At 44.8% G+C, this 18713-nt stretch overlaps 1 protein-coding gene across 1 annotated transcript in view; it reads right to left on the bottom strand.

Annotated features, from left to right (window-relative positions):
• tnk2b (tyrosine kinase, non-receptor, 2b) overlaps positions 1-18426 on the bottom strand; it is a 195535-nt gene extending 177109 nt beyond the window's left edge. Inside the window, exon 1 of the mRNA XM_067995162.1 lies at positions 18312-18426. The gene's annotated coding sequence lies outside the window, so the exon portion shown is untranslated. The remainder of the gene's footprint in view (positions 1-18311) is intronic.
• Positions 18427-18713: the final 287 nt, after the last annotated feature.

The raw sequence follows: 18713 nt of genomic DNA, 5'->3' as shown, positions 1-18713 counted from the left end.
ATCCAAAACAACCCACACATACCACGAAAACTATGCAACTGTAGGCGTCTTCTGCATGCTATACCACTCAGTGGAGAAAAATCAAATCAAATCTGCTTTGATTGGAATGGCTTCAGGGTACTATTAAGCGCCATTTCATTTCAACGGGCAGTTAACTGTTTAAAGTCCATGGTTCCACAAGTAAGGATACAGTGATGTGAAATAAAAAAAGAAAATGCTAGAAAACACTCAGCAGGTTGGGCAGCATCTGTGGAGAAAGGTCTGACCTTTCATCAGAACAGCATTATCTGTTTTTATTTCAGACTTCCAGCATCCACAGTGTTTTGCTTTTGTTTTAGGGTACAGTGGTGTAGAGGTTATGGTGCTGGACTTGTTAACCAGAACCAGGGTTCATGAGTTCAAATTCCAAAGGTGGCCAGTTGTGAAACTGGATTCAATAAATCTGATAATTCGAGGCTAGCACCACGGAAAAGAAAATGGCCTGTGGTAAAAATCCAACTGGTATTCCTCAGGGAAGGGAACGTGCTACCCACACACAGTTCAATCTTCTCCATTTACACAGATTCCGGTCAGCTTTGAAAGCTGGCATGTTCACAGCAGGAATCAATTACATACAAAAAATAATTACAGTAACAAGTGTTCATTTTTATTTTCCAAAGAAACTGATCTACACAGAAAAGACAAAGCAAGAACTTTGAAGGGAAGTGACAAAACTGATCCACCACCTCGTTTACTGTGGTAAAGGATTCAAATACCAGGAAACACAAGATAAAAACAGGGAATTAAAAAAAACCTAAAAACTGCAAATGCTGGAAATCTGAAATAAAAACAGAAAAGGCAGGAAACTCTTAGCAGACCTGTCAGCATCTAAGGAGGGAACAAACAAGTTAACATTTCAGGTGTAGGCATTTTACCAGAACTGGAAATAATTACAGATAAACAGCATTTAAAAGGAACAGAACAAAAGGGAAGGGAAAAAAAATAGATATACATACGAGTGAGGATGTAGAATGACCTGTAAAGTGCTGAAAAGGGAAAACAGAAAATGGTTAAATGGCTCAATTAATATTAACACGAGACAACAGAAAGAAGCATAACAAAAAGTAATTGAAGACATTTAAAAGAGAACGTGTGAATAGCTGAGGCGGGTGGCGTGAAGGTCAGGCAGGTCTGAAATGGAATGAGGAAAAGCCGGCGAAGTGGAACAGAATCCAGCAGCCTAGGAGAAAGAAAAAGCAGGCCGACACCAGGAGTGCAGACTACCTCTGCCAGCCCTCTGCCTCTACACTCTGGAATTAATCCCTCGATCCCTCTGTCTCGTCAGCTCCCTCTCCAAAACCCTCCTTAAAACTCACTTCTTGATCAAGCTCCACCTCCTAATATCTCTTTCTTTCACTTGTCATCCATTCCTTCCCTTACACCTTTGTGAAACGTCGTGGGTTTTTTTTCTATGTTAAAGGTACTGTATAAATACAAGTCGTGTGAATGCAGGAAAAAATATAGGGTAAATATCAGTTACAGGGCCTATGGTGCTGTATGATGTTTCCAGACAGACTCAGTCCCTGCCACCGCCTGCTCCAAAGCTGGCATTTTGTTATCCCAGATGCTTCCATCTGCTGCAAGATAGAAATAATAATTTGGTACCTCTTGCACAAGGTAAAGTTCCTTGCAAAATTCTTCACCATGGTGACATTACCCCTTTAAATAAAACAACTGTTGAATATCAAACCGATTAAGAGAACTGTATTGAAGTACACAGCACTTCTATGTGTACAGTATGCACTCAAATAAAGCAAACCAATTGGCATTCTGTTTCAAGAGGTCTTGGTAATGCTCCAAGTCATAAAAATATGAAAAGCCAGTTTATTGGCTTTGATTTGCCTTTCCTGTGTTTGTGTTGCAGTCAAGAGCAAAACAACAGAGACAGGATGCTCGAAGTGAAGTTTTCCTCCCAGTTATTGTAGTGCAGATTTTTTTTTTAAAAATTCGTTCATGGGATGTGGGCGTCGCTGGCAAGGCCAGCATTTATTGCCCATCCCTAATTGCCCTTGAGAAGGTGGTGGTGAGCCGCCTTCTTGAACCGCTGCAGTCCGTGTGGTGACGGTTCTCCCACAGTGCTGTTAGGAAGGGAGTTCCAGGATTTTGACCCAGCGACAATGAAGGAACGGTGATATATTTCCAAGTCGGGATGGTGTGTGACTTGGAGGGGAACGTGCAGGTGGCGTTGTTCCCATGTGCCTGCTGCTCTTGTCCTTCTAGGTGGTAGAGGTCGTGGGTTTGGGAGGTGCTGTTGAAGAAGCCATGGCGAGTTGCTGCGGTGCATCCTGTGGATGGTACACACTGCAGCCGCGATGCGCCGGTAGTGAAGGGAGTGAATGTTTAGGGCGGTGAATGGGGTGCCAATCAAGCAGGCTGCTTTGTCCTGGATGGTGTCGAGCTTCTTGAGTGTTGTTGGAGCTGCACTCATCCAGGCAAGTGGAGAGTATTCCATCACACTCCTGACTTGTGCCTTGTAGATGGTGGAAAGGCTTTGGGGAGTCAGGAGGTGAGTCACTTGCTGCAGAATACCCAGCCTCTGACCTGCCCTTGTAGCCACAGTATTTATATGGCTGGTCCAGTTAAGTTTCTGGTCAATGGTGACCGCCAGGATGTTGATGGTGGGGGATTCGGTGATGGTAATGTCGTTGAATGTCAAGGGGAGGTGGTTAGACTCTTGTTGGAAATGGTCATTGCCTGGCACTTGTCTGGTGCAAATGTTACTTATCAGCCACTTATCAGCCGAAGCCTGTATGTTGTCCAGGTCTTGCTGCATGCGGATACGGACAGCTTCATTATTTGAGGGTTTGCGAATGGAACTGAACACTGTGCAATCATCAGCGAACATCCCCATTTCTGACCTCATGATGGAGGGAAGGTCATTGATGAAGCAGCTGAAGATGGTTGGGCCAAGGACACTGCCTTGAGGAACTCCTGCAACAATGTTCTGGGGCTGAGATGATTGGCCTCCAACAACCACTATCATCTTCCTTTGTGCTAGGTATGACTCCAGCCACTGGAGAGTTTTCCCCCTGATTCCCATTGACTTCAATTTTACTAGGGCTCCTTGGTGCCACACTCGGTCAAATGCTGCCTTGATGTCAAGAGCAGTCACTCTCACCTCACCTCTGGAATTCAGCTCTTTTGTCCATATTTGGACCAAGGCTGTAATGAGGTCTGGAGCCGAATGGTCCTGGCGGAACCTAAACTGAGGATCGGTGAGCAGGTTATTGGTGAGTAAGTGCCGCTTGATAGCACTGTTGACGACATCTTCCATCACTTTGCTGATGATTGAGAGTAGACTGATGGAGCGGTAATTGGCTGGATTGGATTTGTCCTGCTTTTTGCGGACAGGAGATACCTGGGCAATTTTCCACATTGTCGGGTAGATGCCAGTGTTGTAGCTGTACTGGAACAGCTTCGCTAGAGGCGCAGCTAGTTCTGGAGCACAAGTTTTCAGCACTACAGCCGGGATGTTATCGGGGCCCATAGCCTTTGCTGTATCTGACAAGGCATAGCTCCCTACACTTCCCAAGTAATATCCCTTTATCCCAATTGCAGATTACTGTATAAAGTACAAATGCAGCATTTCCAATTCCCCAAATATTAATTCACATGGCAGCACTGAATCACCCAGATTGCCATGACTTTTTTTTTCTCCAACCTGGACTATGACAGCCATTTTCATTTCATTTTGGGATCTTCACCTTCGCAATCAATGGAGATGGCAGGCTTTAATCCTTTCAATCTGCACAGCATTTGCATCCAAACCATGGAGGTCAGAGCACGGTGTTGTCTGAGTGAGATGTTTGTTAAAATTGAAATAAATAACCAGTTAATCATCGCCATCTACGTTTACCATATATCAAATGTGATATGCTGTAGCAATCATCAGTGCCCCTCCCAAAGTCCCAAACAACCCCTCTTCCAGAAAAAGCAACAATCTACCAACCTCCAGAGCACAGAAACAAGCAATCTTTCAAGAATAAGGCAGTTAAAAATGAAATGTGTGTTTTGCTAAGTACAACAAACATACCCCATTCCATAGAACCATGCTCTTTGCCCTGAAGCTTTTAAGCAAATGGCCATTTTACCAATACAATTTACAATTCTTGTTTTACAGGCAGGTATGATATGCAATATTCAATTTTATTATTTCCTCAATTTTCATGGTGCATTAGAGAGAATTTCCTCCTTACAGAACACCGCTTTACAAGAGAAAACTCCTGATACGGCAAGGAATCAGTGAGTTATATATGTGTGTCTGTGTGAGCGAGGGAGTGGGAAATGAGAGAGAGTACCAGAAACAGAAAAAGGAGAGAGAGAGAACTTGAGATGATAGTTGGGGGAGGGGGTGGGGGGAACTGCCCTTGGACGTATAGATGCCTATTTGGAATTTTAAAAATTAAATTAAAATTTATTTTCCTCAGTAGCAGTCAACAACCTAGCCAAGGAATCGAACAGCATTTTGCCACACTATCACTCTAGTGTTTGATCAATATTATTGGGCAATGATATTTAAATTACGGGAAAAAATTAACATAAAAGTGTATTAACACAGAAGCCATGATATCAAAAAATAATTTTTCACCACTAATATGTAACGTATTGATTCTCACAGCAATTATAAAAAATTAAACACCTTCATTCTGTGACTGAAAACATAATTACACATGGTACTCTAGCCCTGGGTTTTCCACATTTCATCCCGATGCATAATTTTATGGCTGAGGCTAGCAGCATTATGGTATCTCGTCCAAGTGGCTATTCCTCACAAGTATGCCTGGATATCAGAAAGTTATTTGACTTTAGGGGGCATTACAACCAAGCCCTATCTTGTCTTGTCTTCATCCAACACCCATACAGATGCACTTTCCAGCAAGAGCCATTGGACAGCAACTGAACAAGAACCCTGGCTAATTTTCCCTTTCTTTGTCCAGGGACACCAAGGTCCGATCAGCGATGTTTCCAAAGAACCGAGAGATGTTCCACAATTCCAGTAACGTCATATTATTGTGGTAAACACAAATGAAAACACAGAGGGCTGGGAAAATATTTTGTATATGGTCGACAGAAGACCAGCGAAAGTTTGAAAACTATTTATCCTATGTTCCTATCCCCAGGGCTGTAACTGCACATTTCTTTACATTGTACAGCCCACATAACATTTAACTATTGAACTGAATAGACCTAGAAATAAACAGGCATTCATAACACTTTCACGACGCTGCAAAGTGTAAAAATAGATCCCAAACACCAGCAAGCTACCACTTCCTAATGCCCTGCACTGCATAATTCAAGAGACACTTTTATACTGAATAGAACATTGCACTGCTGAAGATGAATGATTTGTATTTGTGATATTTGCAGCATAACTCATCATTTCCCTTCAATAGTGTAATGTACTAAGCACAATGCAGGTTTACTAACAGTTGACAATCAGAAGCCTATTACTTTTACACAACAAGGATTGTTGTTATTCGTTGACGGTTCTTTCCTGGTAGGATTATCGATACAGTCGTAACTATGACAAGCCGTGTCTATTACTGAGATTGGCCACCCTGCCACAGAAATATAAAATCACACACTAAGTCCACCCATAAAGAGAACTCTCATTAAATCAATACTTAGTTAGCTCCGAAGGTAGAAGGTACTGCCATCAATTACAGCGCACACTATCAAGTGAATAAAATCACTGAAAAAGTGAACAAGAAATCAAAGGAAATAATGACTAGAAAAAACACACATTACTCCACTGCTCTTAACATCAGCTTTATTTTCATGTTCCTCTTCCATTTTAAATTTTTGTTTTTTTGTAATCATCTCTAATTTGCTTTTTGAATTCTGGAAAGGAGCAAGCAGTTACGGTTTTTTTTATTTATAATTACTTCTGGAAAATTTTCCTAGAATTGCGTACTGAACTCTATTATAGGTCAGATAACAGAGCGTGCAGTGTATTACATGGCAGCAACACATTAACAAGTTGAATTGGTTATAGAACCACAAAAGCCAACCAGACTTGCCTGTTATCTCAATCCCATGTGCTACTGCCTTGAAATGTACTCCAGACTGTGTTGTGCCGAGAACATACAGGGATTATCATGGCAGATGATGGATAGCGACCAATGGGAGGCTCCCACGACCCAATCCACATGATTGACATGCAGGGATACTGAGATTTATTTAGACAGGGAAATATCAGTTCTGATCATTTTATAAATATATTGGACACAGAAGTTCCCCATAATCAACCACAGATTACTTCTCCACACATCGATAGTAATATCAGTAATATAACTTCTCTTGTTTAAACATCTGGCACATCAAGGATGTAAAGCACAGTGATCGGGAACAGAATAAACCCCTCCACTTAAGAGAGAAGCTGTGTATATCAGAAACAAAGAGAGACACCAATCAGCAGTTCACAACTGTAATCTAATTTTGTGAGTTGAGGTTAGCTCAGTCACATCATAGTTCACAAAGAGGTTATAAATCACTTCTCCCAGAAATTTATGACATCATCTGAATGTTTCGATTAGATTACTTCCTTGTAATAAGCTCCAAGGTGTAATTTATGTGATAGGAATGCTAATTATATAATTAGTATATATCCTTATGTCTTCAGTAAAATATGGAAACTCTTTTAGACTGTTTCAACTCATTGCCTGGAGTCTTCTTCAGCTTGTTGCTGTCTGAAAACTTGCAGAAAATTGGAACAAGGAATGCCTACCATATTAATGATACCTTGAAGTGATTACAAGTCAGCGATTCCTCCCAGCGTCCTGGCCAACATTCCTCCCATTGTTACCTGCTTATCCCGCCTAATGGAAATCAAGGAGGAGAAAAGTTGGCAAACTGTTCTGAGTAGAAGCTACAGTTCTGTCATAATCCTGCGGAACTTGCGCCATATTTAAAATGAGTAATTTAATTTATGATGTTCCTTAAATGACCGGACATCTTCTAACAAATATGCTTCTGATAAGCTGCAGCTGGCAAGATGCTGGGCTTGACCAATGTCGTGAACAGGCTCCTCCCATGCTAGTTCTGCAGTGCTTTCCACTTTCTCCAGCATATACTTGGGGTATCGATGAGAATTGTGTGGTAAGCCGATTCTGTCTCGCTCTCCTTCAGATTGGGTCTGGGTTTGAATCCAGGCTCCAAGCAGTGCTGCACAGCCATGCATGACCTGGATGTCTGGTATTTCCCAAGAAAGGACAAACTGATGGCTGTAATACGGATGCACACTGGAGTGAAGCTCCCTGAATTATTGAGCTCGGAAGCCTGAGGCATACTTTGCACCCAATGCATGTAGATGCACCAATGCGGCTGACCAGGGCGCAGAGAGCCTACAGACAAAATTATTTAAATTAAGGGGCCGCCCAATAATGAGACTGGAGCACCTCAATGGTACCTATCTACGAAGCGCCTTGGGACACTTTTTTTTAAAAACAGTAAAGGCACCAGACAAATGCAAATTGCTGTTGCCCATCTCTTTCTTTGTTCACGTGTAATTATTTTGCTTTTGCAAGTTTGTTATCAGAAAACATCTCAAAGTTAATCATTTATGTAAGGATCAGTAAATATCATTCTTCACTTGTTGCACCAGCTTGATTGCAAAGGTTACGAGAATAATGAACTCACACTTACTGCTAGTCAGAATTCGTAATTTCTCATTTTCAGAACAAATTACTTTTACTCATAGCAGCAACAAAAAACAATTACACCCGTATTGTTTGGTCAAATCAGCGACAGAGAACAATTCACGGACTCCATCAGTAACTTATTTTTCGGAATCAGCCTTTTAGTTTTATGTATGTGTGCGTGCGTGCGTACACCAGATAAGAGATATTATCTGCTGCACACACAAAAGTAAAAGCTGAATCAGAAATAATGGCTGGAAAGTTACGACATGTTTTAGAGCCTTTGCATTGTTCTTATCCAGTGACTAGGCCACGTAATGTTTTTTAAAAATGCTCAGGGACACCTATTGAAAATCAGAAAATAGGAACAAATAGCACATGAATGAGCTTCACTACATTTCAACAGCCTTCACATCGTTGTCAATCCACTGCTATATAATTCAGAAGCATCATATAAATTTAGTGTTATGCTTTTGTAAAATCCTCTCTTCCTGTCAGCTGGATCCATTATAACCCTGTTCGGACACTGGATGTTGTTAAACTACCAACCCCCCCACATCCCAACCCCCACTACCCCACCCCTCCCCCCCCATCCAATTCCCTCACAATCACACAATGCCGCCCTGCATGGAAAAACCTGGCAGACATAACAGCAATCAGTGTAGCAAACTTTAAAAAAAGAACATCATTTGTGAGCTTAGTGGAGACTGTAACACTCAAGAGTCCAAGCGACTTGAGCTTAGCTCTCAATCGTCAGAATCCCTCAAATATATTACATCCTTTATTATTCATTTTCTATATACAAGTTTAAACCACCAATGAGTACATCTGACTATTGTCCCCCTCTTCTCCTAAAGTCAGTGATTCATGCTGGGGTACACTTCTAATAATGCCAACATGATACTCGTGTGGCACTGAGCCGTCCACTCTCGGAAAATCTCAGCAGCAACCCTCTGGTACCTCACCCGAGTGACCATTCTTCAGTTATGAGCAAAGACAGCGAGTGGACCCTAACAGCCAAGCCAAGTCCACGGACACAAGCTCTCCAGCAGGAATTCTACAAGCACTGGATCATAATCAAAAGTGGGAATTATGGTTGATTTTGTCCCTCCCTAGCCAAGGGACACCAAGACCAATTATAACCCCCACCCCAATTAAGATCAGGGACAGAAGCCAAAACTTTCCAAGTATACATGGCTCAACAGCACACAAGAATCTTGTTTATACCACACATTCAATGACTTTCAGCAGTTTATTTAAATTGTCTTGAAAAATTAAGATAAAACTGTAACTTTCCTTCACAGAAGGATGTTGCATGTATAGCGATTGTAGCAGTGGTGCTGTGATGATAGCGAGTTTCGTGAGAAGGTGGGCTCACATTTTATAGGATGAAAAACTGATGGCAAATGATTCCACTGTCATAAAGTAAATCACAGCAAAAGGCTGAGAGACAATCAAACAGCTTATATTTATGGAGACGTGTTACAGTCAATTGTTAAAAGCTAACACAAAAGGAGGGCAGTTTAAAAAAGAAACTTACATAGGAACAGGAGTAGGCCATTCAGCCCCTCGTGCCTGCTCCGCATTTGATAAGATCATGGCTGATCTGTGATCTAACTCCATATACCTGCCTTTGGCCCATATCCCTTAATACCTTTGGTTGCCAAAAAGCTATCTACCTCAGATTTAAATTTAGCAATTGAGCTAGTATCAATTGCCGTTTGCGGAAGAGAGTTCCTTACTTCTACCACCCTTTGCGTGTAGAAATGTTTTCTAATCTCGCTTCTGAAAGGTCTGGCTCTAATTTTTAGACTGTGCCCCCTACTCCTAAAATCCCCAACCAGCGGAAATAGTTTCTCTCTATCCACCCTATCTGTTCCCCTTAATATCTTATAAACTTCGATCAAATCACCCTTTAACCTTCGAAACGCTAGAGAATACAACCCCAATTTGTGTAATCTCTCCTCGTAACTTAACCCTTGAAGTCCGGGTATCATTCTAATAAACCTACGCTGCACTCCCTCCAAGGCCAATATGTCCTTCCGAAGGTGCGGTGCCCAGAACTGCTCACAGTACTCCAGGTGTGGTCTAACCAGGGTTTTGTATAGCTGCAGCATAACTTCTGCCCCCTTGTACTCTAGTCCTCTAGATATAAAGGCCAACATTCCGTTTGCCTTCTTGATTATTTTCTGCACCTGTTCATGACACTTCAATGATCGATGTACCTGAAACCCCTAAGTCCCTTGGACATCCACTGTTTTTAACTTTTTACCATTTAGAAAGTACCCTGTTCTATCCTTTTTTGATCCAAAGTGGATGATCTCACATTTGTCTACATTGAATTTCATTTGCCACAGTTCTGCCCATTCACCTAATCTATCAATATCGCTTTGTAATTTTATGTTTTCATCTACACTGCTTACAATGCCACCAATCTTTTTGTCATCGGCAAACTTAGATATGAGACTTTCTATGCCTTCATCTAAGTCGTTAATAAATATTGTGAATAATTGAGGCCCCAAGACAGATCCCTGCGGGACTCCACTAGTCACATCCTGCCAATGTGAGTACCTTCCCATTATCCCTACTCTCTGTCGCCTTTCGCTCAGCCAACTTTCTAACCAAGTCCATACTTTTCCCTCGATTCCATGGGCTTCTATCTTAGCTAACAGTCTCTTATGTGGGACCTTATCAAATGCCTTCTGGAGGTCCATATAAATAACATCCATTGACATTCCCCTGTCCACTACTTTAGTCACCTCTTCAAAAAATTCAATCAGGTTTCTCAGGCACGACCTACCTTTCACAAATCCATGCTGGCTCTCTCTGATCAGCTGAAAATTCTCGAGGTGTTCAGTCACCCTATCCTTAATTATAGACTCCAGCATTTACATTTATGTAGCACCTTTCATAACCTCACAACGTCCTAAAGCACTTTACAACCAATGAAGTACTTTCGAAGTGTAATCACTGTTGTAATGTAGGAAACGTGGCAGCTAATTTGCACACAGCCAGCTCCCACAAACAGCATAGAATTATCGAATCATAGAAAATTTATGGCACAGAAGGAGGCCATTCAGCCCATTGTTCTGGGCTGGCCAAAAATGAGCCACCCAGCCTAATCCCACTTTCCAGCACTTGGTCCATAGCCTTGTAGGTTATGGCACTTCAAGTACTTTTTAAAAAGTACTTTTTAAATGTAATGAAGGTTTCTTCCACCACCAGCCTTTCAGACAGTGAGTTCCAGACCTCTACCACCCTCTGGGTGAACAATTTTTTCCTCAGCTCCCCTCTAATGCTTCTACCAATCATTTTAAAATCAAGGGCCCCTGGTTATTGACCCCTATACTAAAGGAAATAATTTTGTATACCTCAATTAAATCACCCCTCAGCCTCCTCTGTTCCAAAGGGTACGATAGCATAGTGGTTATGTTACTGGACTAACAATCCAGAGGCCTGGACTAATAATCCAAAGTCATGAGTTCAAATCCCATCATGGCAGCCTGGCAATTTAAATTCAATTAAATAAAATCTGGAATTAAAAAAAAACTAGTATTGGTAATGGTGGCTATGAAACTACCGATTGGCGTTAAAAACCCACCTGGTTCACGAATGCCCTTCAGGGAAGGAAACTTGCTGTCCTTACCCGGTGTGGCCTACATGTGACTCCAGACACACAGCAATGTGGTTGATTCTTAACTGCCCTCTGAAATGGCCTAGCAAGCTATTCAGTTGGACAATCTCGCTAAAAAAAGTCACAATAAGAATAAAACCAGACGGACCACTAGGCACCGGACACAACAAAGGCAAACCAAGCCCATTCGACCCTGCAAAGTCCTCCTCACTAACATCTGGGGACTTGTGCCAAAATTGGGAGAGCTGTCCCATAGACTAGTCAAGCAACAGCCTGACATAGCTATATTCACAGAATCATACTTTCAGCCAACGTCCCAGACTCTTTCATCACCAGCCCTGCGTATGTCCTGTCCCACCAGCAGGACAGACCCACCAGAGGTAGTGGTACAGTGATATACAGTCAGGAGGGAGTGGACCTAGGAGTCCTCAACATTGACTCCAGACCCCATGAAATCGTTGGCATCAGATCAAACATGGGCAAGGAAACCTCCTGCTGATTACCACCTACCGCCCTCCCTCAGCTGATGAATCAGTCCTCCCCCATGTTGAGCACCACTTGGGAGGAAGCACTGAGGGTAGCAAAGGCTCAGAATGTACTCTGGGTGGGGGACTTCAATGTCCATCACCAAGATTGGCTCGGTAGCACCACGACTGACCGAGCTGGCCGAGTCCTGAAGGACATAGCTGCCAGACTGGGCCTGCGGCATGTGGTGAGCAAATCAACATGAGGGAAAAACCAACTTTACCTCGTCCTCACCAATCTACCTGTCGCAGATGCATCTGGCCATGACAGTATTGGTAGGAGTGACCACCGCACAGTCCTCATGGAGATCAAGTCCCGTCTTCGCATTGAGGACACCATCCAACGTGTTGTGTGGCACTATCATCGTGCTAAATGGGATAGATTCAGAACAGATCTAGCAGCTCAAAACTGGGCATTCATGAGGCGCTGTGGGCCATCAGCAACAGCAGAACTGTATTCCAGCACAATCTGTAACCTCATGGCCTGGCATATTCCTCACTCTACCATTACCAACAAGCCAGGGGATCAACCCTGGTTCAATGAGGAGTGTAGAAGAGCATGCCAGGAGCAGCAACAGGCGTACCTAAAAATGAGTTGCCAACCTGGTGAAGCTACAACTCAGGACTACATGCATGCTAAACAGCGGAAGCAACATGCTATAGACAGAGCTAAGCGATTCCACAACCAACGGATCAGGTCAAAGCTCTGCAGTCCTGCCACATCCAGTCATGAATGGTGGTGGACAATTAAACAACTAACGGGAGGAGGAGGCTCTGCAAACATCCCCTTCCTCAATGATGGCGGAGTCCAGCACGTGAGTGCAAAAGACAAGGTGAAGCGTTTGCAACCATCTTCAGCCAGAAGTGCCGAGTGGATGATCCATCTCGGCCTCCTCCCGATATCCCCACCATCACAGAAGCCAGTCTTCAGCCAATTCGATTCACTCCACATGATACCAAGAAACGGCTGAGTGCACTGGATACAGCAAAGGCTATGGGCCCCGATAACATCCCGGCTGTAGTGCTGAAGACTTGTGCTCCAGAACTAGCCGCGCCACTAGCCAAGCTGTTCCAGAACAGCTACAACACTGGCATCCACCCGACAATGTGGAAAATTGCCCAGGTATGTCCTGTCCTCAAAAAGCAGGACAAATCCAATCCGGCCAATTACCGCCCCATCAGTCTACTCTCAATCATCAGCAAAATGATGGAAGGTGTCGTCGACAGTGCTATCAGCGGCACTTACTCACCAATAACCTGCTCACTGATGTTCAGTTTGGGTTCCGCCAGGACCACTCGACTCCAGACCTCATTACAGCCTTGGTCCAAACATGGACAAAAAAGCTGAATTCCAGAGGTGAGGTGAGAGAGTGACTCCCCTTGACATCAAGGCAGCATTTGACTGAGTGTGGCACCAAGGGCCCCTAGTAAAATTGAAGTCAATAGGAATAGGGGGAAAACTCTCCAGTGGCTGGAGTCATACCTAGCACAAAGGAAGATGGTAGTGATTGTTGGAGGCCAATCATCTCAGCCCCAGGACATTGCTGCAGGAGTTTCTCAGGGTAGCGTCCTAGGCCCAACCATCTTCAGCTGCTTCAATGACCTTCCCTCCATCATAAGGTCAGAAATGGGGATGTTCGCTGATGATTGCACAGTGCTCAGTTCCATTCACAACCCCTCAGATAATGAAGAAGTCCATGCCCGCATGCAGCAAGACCTGGACAACATCCAGGATTGGGCTGATAAGTGGCAAGTAACATTCACGCCAGACAAGTGCTAGGCAATGACAATCTCCAACAAGAGTGTCTAACCACCTCCCCTTGGCATTCAACAGTATTACCATTGCCGAATCCCCCACCATCAACATCCTGGCAGTCACCATTGACCAGAAACTTAACTGGACCAGCCACATAAATACTGTGTCTACAGAAGCAGGTCAGAGGCTGGGTATTCTGCGGTGAGTAACTCACCCCTCCTGACTCCCCAAAGTCTTTCCACTATCTACAAGGCACAAGTCAGGAGTGTGATGGAATACTATCCACTTGCTTGGATGAGTGCAGCTCCAGAACACTCAACAAGCTCGACACCATGCAGGACAAAGCAGCCCACTTGATTGGCACCCCATCCACCACCCTAAACATTCACTCCCTTCACCACCGGCGCACTGTGGCTGCCGTGTGTACCATCCACAGGATGCACTGCAGCAACTCGCCAAGGCTTCTTCGACAGCACCTCCCAAACCCGCGACCTCTACCACCTTGAAGGACAAGAGCAGCAGGCACATGGGAACACCACCACTGCACGTTCCCCTCCAAGTCACACACCATCCTGACTTGGAAATATATCACCATTCCTTCATCATCGCTGGGTCAAAATCCTGGAACTCCCTTCCTAACAGCACTGTCCCTGTGCTGTTAGGAGAACCTTCACCACATGGACTGCAGCGGTTCAAGAAAGCGGCTCACCACCACCTTCTCAAAGGCAATTACAGATGGGCAATAAATGATGGCCTCGGCAGCGACGCCAACATCCCATGAACGAATGAGAAAAAAACAACCCCTGCCTATCCAATCTTTCATCATAGCTAAAATTCTCCAGTCCTGGCAACATTCTTGTAAATCTCTCTGTACCCTCTCGAGTGTAATTACATCTTTCCTGTAATGTGGTGACCAGGACTGCACACAATACTCAAGCTGTGGCCTAACTAATGTTTTATACAGTTCTAGCATAACCTCCCTGCTCTTATATTCTATGCCTCAGCTAGTAAAGGAAAGTCTCCCGTATGCCTTCTTAACCACCTTATCAACCTGTCCTGCTACCTCCAGGGATCTGTGGACATGCACTCCAAGGTCCCTCACTTCCTCTACACCTCTCATTATCCTCCCATTTATTGTGTACTCCCTTACCTTGTTTGCCCTCCCCAAAAGCATTAACTCACACTTCTCCAGATTGAATTCGATTTGCAACTTGCCAGCAATGAAGCAAATGACCAGATTATCTGTTTTGGTTGTTGGTTGAGGGATAAATGCTGGCCAGGACATTGGGAGAAATCCCCTGCTCTTCTTCGAATAGTGCTGTGGGATCTTTTATATCCCCCGAGGGGAGACGGGGCCTCGGTTTAATATCCGAAAGTCGGCACCTCCAACGGTGCAGCACCTGCTCAGTACTGCACTTAATGTCAGCCTGGATTATGTGCTCAATTTTCTGGAGTGGGACTCGGACCCACAACCTCTGACTCAAAGGCAAGAGTGCTACCACTGAGCCACAGCTGACATCCCCATCACTCATCAGGTATGCATGCCCAGACAATGTGTGGTGTTAGATACAGGCCATTACACTTTGAAATATGCCTCATCAATATTCTACTCACCGCCACATAAAATATAGTATGGAGGTGTAAACATGTTAGCAATCATAAAACTAAAACCGAAAATGTTGGAAACACTTAATAGGTCAGGCCGCAGCTGTTGAAAGAACAAGCCAGTTAATGTTTTGGGTGCAGAGCCTTGTTCAAAATCAGTTTTGAAGTTGGGTCTGCACCCAAAATGTTAACTTGTCTGCTCTTTCCACGGATGCTGCCCGGCCTGCTGAGTGTTTCCGGCATTTTATGTTCTTGTTTCATATTTCTAGCATCTGCAATTTTTTTGCTTTTTGTTTTTACACTAGCAATCATGCTGTAGAATGCAGAAAAATATTGATTCAAGAGCCTTGAAGAGTTCTCTACCAGCCACAGTTACTAATACATTCAAACTCAGCACACCACTGTAAACAATTCATCACATAAAAAAATACATTTCAGAAAGTACTCAGGTCTACCCATTCCCAACCGTTGTCTGCTGTCCTTTTAATATCAGAATCTGCATACAAGATACATTTTAAAACAAGTACAAATAAAGTAAAAGAATGATTTTAAATTGAGTTGGCCCAAAATGTTTATTTGAGCGAGTCAACTTGGAATGGGATTTCAGCAATGAAGTGTATCGGGAGTGGGAACAACATCAAGATAGCCTGACGCATGGATTGCAAAGAATTAAATAGAAATTACAACACGCAAACAGGCTGTTCAGCCAAACCAGTTTGTGTTGATGTTTATCCTTCACATGAGCAATAGTTCTAATTCAATGTGCCCGCCCTGCTCCCATATCCCTTTATCCCCCTTTCTATCCTATTTTTAAAGTGTTGACATGGTCTCTGCTTCAATCATTAACTCCGGCGATGGACTCCACAGACTCACAAATCCCCTATGTATAAAAAGTTTGGATGCGGTGCCATCGTGAAACGTGTACACAAATGCACCACCCTAACAACTACCACACCAGCAATTATTTATTGTCTGATTCCTGTCTTGCTATCACTCAACCTTCCTCCATCTAACTGGAGACAGCCATTTTTAAAGAGGGGCTTGTTTCTATAGTTTCATGAGCACTCCAGGAATCCTCCAAAATAAATCAACCAAAAGTCATGACGTATTTGCTACAATGGCATCTAATGGAGTGTGCTATTTTTGATGAAAAAGGGCAGATCATAGAATCATATAGCACAGGAGGCCATTTGGTCCATCATGCCTGTGCGGCTCCTTCAAAGAGCTATCCAATTAGTCCCACACCTTTGCTCTTTCCCCATAGCCCTGCATTTTTTTTTCATTTTCAAGTATTTATCCAATTCCTTTTAGAAAGTTACTACTGAATCTGCTTCCACCACTCTTTCAGGCAGTGCATTCCAGATCATAATGCTGCGTAAAATAAATTCTCCTCATTCCCTCTTGTTCTTGCATGTCAGGTTGCCTGTGTATAATTAGAGTTAAAACATGGCTAGATAGGCACCATCAGGAACACAAATATGTCATTTATCATATTATTGTGCACACATTTTGTTTCAAACCTGGTAATGTATCAGAAGACATGCAGCTGGATGAGTCCTTTGGGCAACACTGATCTGCTCCTAAGCAACATGGCTGATTCATAAAGACAACCTGAACAGAGACGGTCTCTGCTCTTGCAATATTCCACACATTAATAAAACAGAAAACAGGACTGGGTGGTAATATTGCAGAAACCACACTCATAACCCACCCATAAATTTCTCAATAAAGCTTAAGCATCTACCCTGATGTGGAATAACAGTTCAAATCAATTAAGCTTTTGCTAGATAGCCTAAATTTACAAATCACATCATTCATGACCAAAAGCACTAATTAAATTGATTTTGCTCAAAAAAATGTAGCTTCTTCTGGGGAATTGACAAACCATAAAAGCATCAAGAGACACTCAATGAAAGTGTGTGTGAATGAAGTGCAGAATAATTAGACCCTGGCAGGAAACCTGACCACCAAGGACATCAACACCCACCATAAGCCCTCTGTTGCCAGAGCAACCAGCCCAACACGTCAGCCTCCACAGAAGGCTCAGGTGCCCAGTCCAGCCCATTTCCTCCACTGCCAGGGTCATCTAACCATCACTCGCTTTCCCCTGGAGAGATCAACCACTGCCAGAGAACGTGCCCCACCTGCGCCCCTACTGCCAGGGAACGTGCCCCACCTGCGCCCCCACTGCCAGAGAAAGTGCCCCACCTGCACCCCCACTGCCAGAGAACGTGCCCCACCTGCGCCCCCACTGCCAGAGAGTGCCCCACCTGCACCCCCACTGCCAGAGAACGTGCCCCACCTGTGCCCCCACTGCCAGAGAACGTGCCCCACCTGCGCCCCCACTGCCAGAGTAAGTGCCCCACCTGCTGACCCCACTGCCAGAGAAAGTGCCCCACCTGCTGACCCCACTGCCAGAGAACGTGCCCCACCTGCTGACCCCACTGCCAGAGAACGTGCCCCACCTGCGCCCCCACTGCCAGAGAACGTGCCCCACCTGCGCCCCCACTGCCAGAGTAAGTGCCCCACCTGCTGACCCCACTGCCAGAGAAAGTGCCCCACCTGCTGACCCCACTGCCAGAGAACGTGCCCCACCTGCTGACCCCACTGCCAGAGAACGTGCCCCACCTGCTGACCCCACTGCCAGAGAAAGTGCCCCACCTGCGCCCCCACTGCCAGAGAACGTGCCCCACCTGTGCCCCCACTGCCAGAGTAAGTGCCCCACCTGCTGACCCCACTGCCAGAGAACGTGCCCCACCTGCTGACCCACTGCCAGAGAAAGTGCCCCACCTGCTGACCCCACTGCCAGAGAACGTGCCCCACCTGCTGACCCACTGCCAGAGAACGTGCCCCACCTGCGCCCCCACTGCCAGAGAAAGTGCCCCACCTGCTGACCCCACTGGTTGCACAGAAAGGCCTTGCAGCTTCGACTGCCAACTTTAAATGGCCTTCAATGCCGGACTAAAGGAGCGACATTCAGTCGGGGCGGTGAGAGCTCCCAGTCAGCCCGACACAGGGACTGACGGTGAGGCGCCGGTCCCGGTCCGCACGGAGACGGGTAAAGGTGTGTTAACGCTGCAGAGAGGGAACATCCCCATCCCGATCCCCATCCTCACCTGCTCCTCAGGCTCATTCTCTCCAATGGGCCCCAAGCCGCGGCTCTTCGTGCTGTAAACTCGGCCACCGTGCGCCTGATCCCGGCTCCTCTCGGTGTCTCTGGGGCTGGAAGAGGCGACAGCGCGCATGCGCACTAGTGCGTGCAGTGCTTAAAGAAGCAGCCAACTGAGGAAAAACTGTTTGCAAGCGTTAAAAACTGGAAAATCAGGAGAAAAACTCCTATTTCTGGTGGGAATCTTTAACCTCGTTTCAGGATTGTTTTGATGAAAGATCCCACCCCAAGCATTAACCTCCCTCTTCCAAATGTTACATCTAGTCCACAGCACAGAAACAGGCCATTCGGCCCAACTGGTCTATGATGGCGTATAAGCTCCGCACGAACCTCCGCTGACCTCTCTACA

The sequence above is a fragment of the Heptranchias perlo genome, chromosome 13, assembly GCF_035084215.1.
Source record: "Heptranchias perlo isolate sHepPer1 chromosome 13, sHepPer1.hap1, whole genome shotgun sequence".
NCBI lineage: Eukaryota > Metazoa > Chordata > Chondrichthyes > Hexanchiformes > Hexanchidae > Heptranchias > Heptranchias perlo.
Note: the sequence above shows the minus strand (reverse complement) of the source record. Positions and strands in the feature narration are given on the sequence as shown.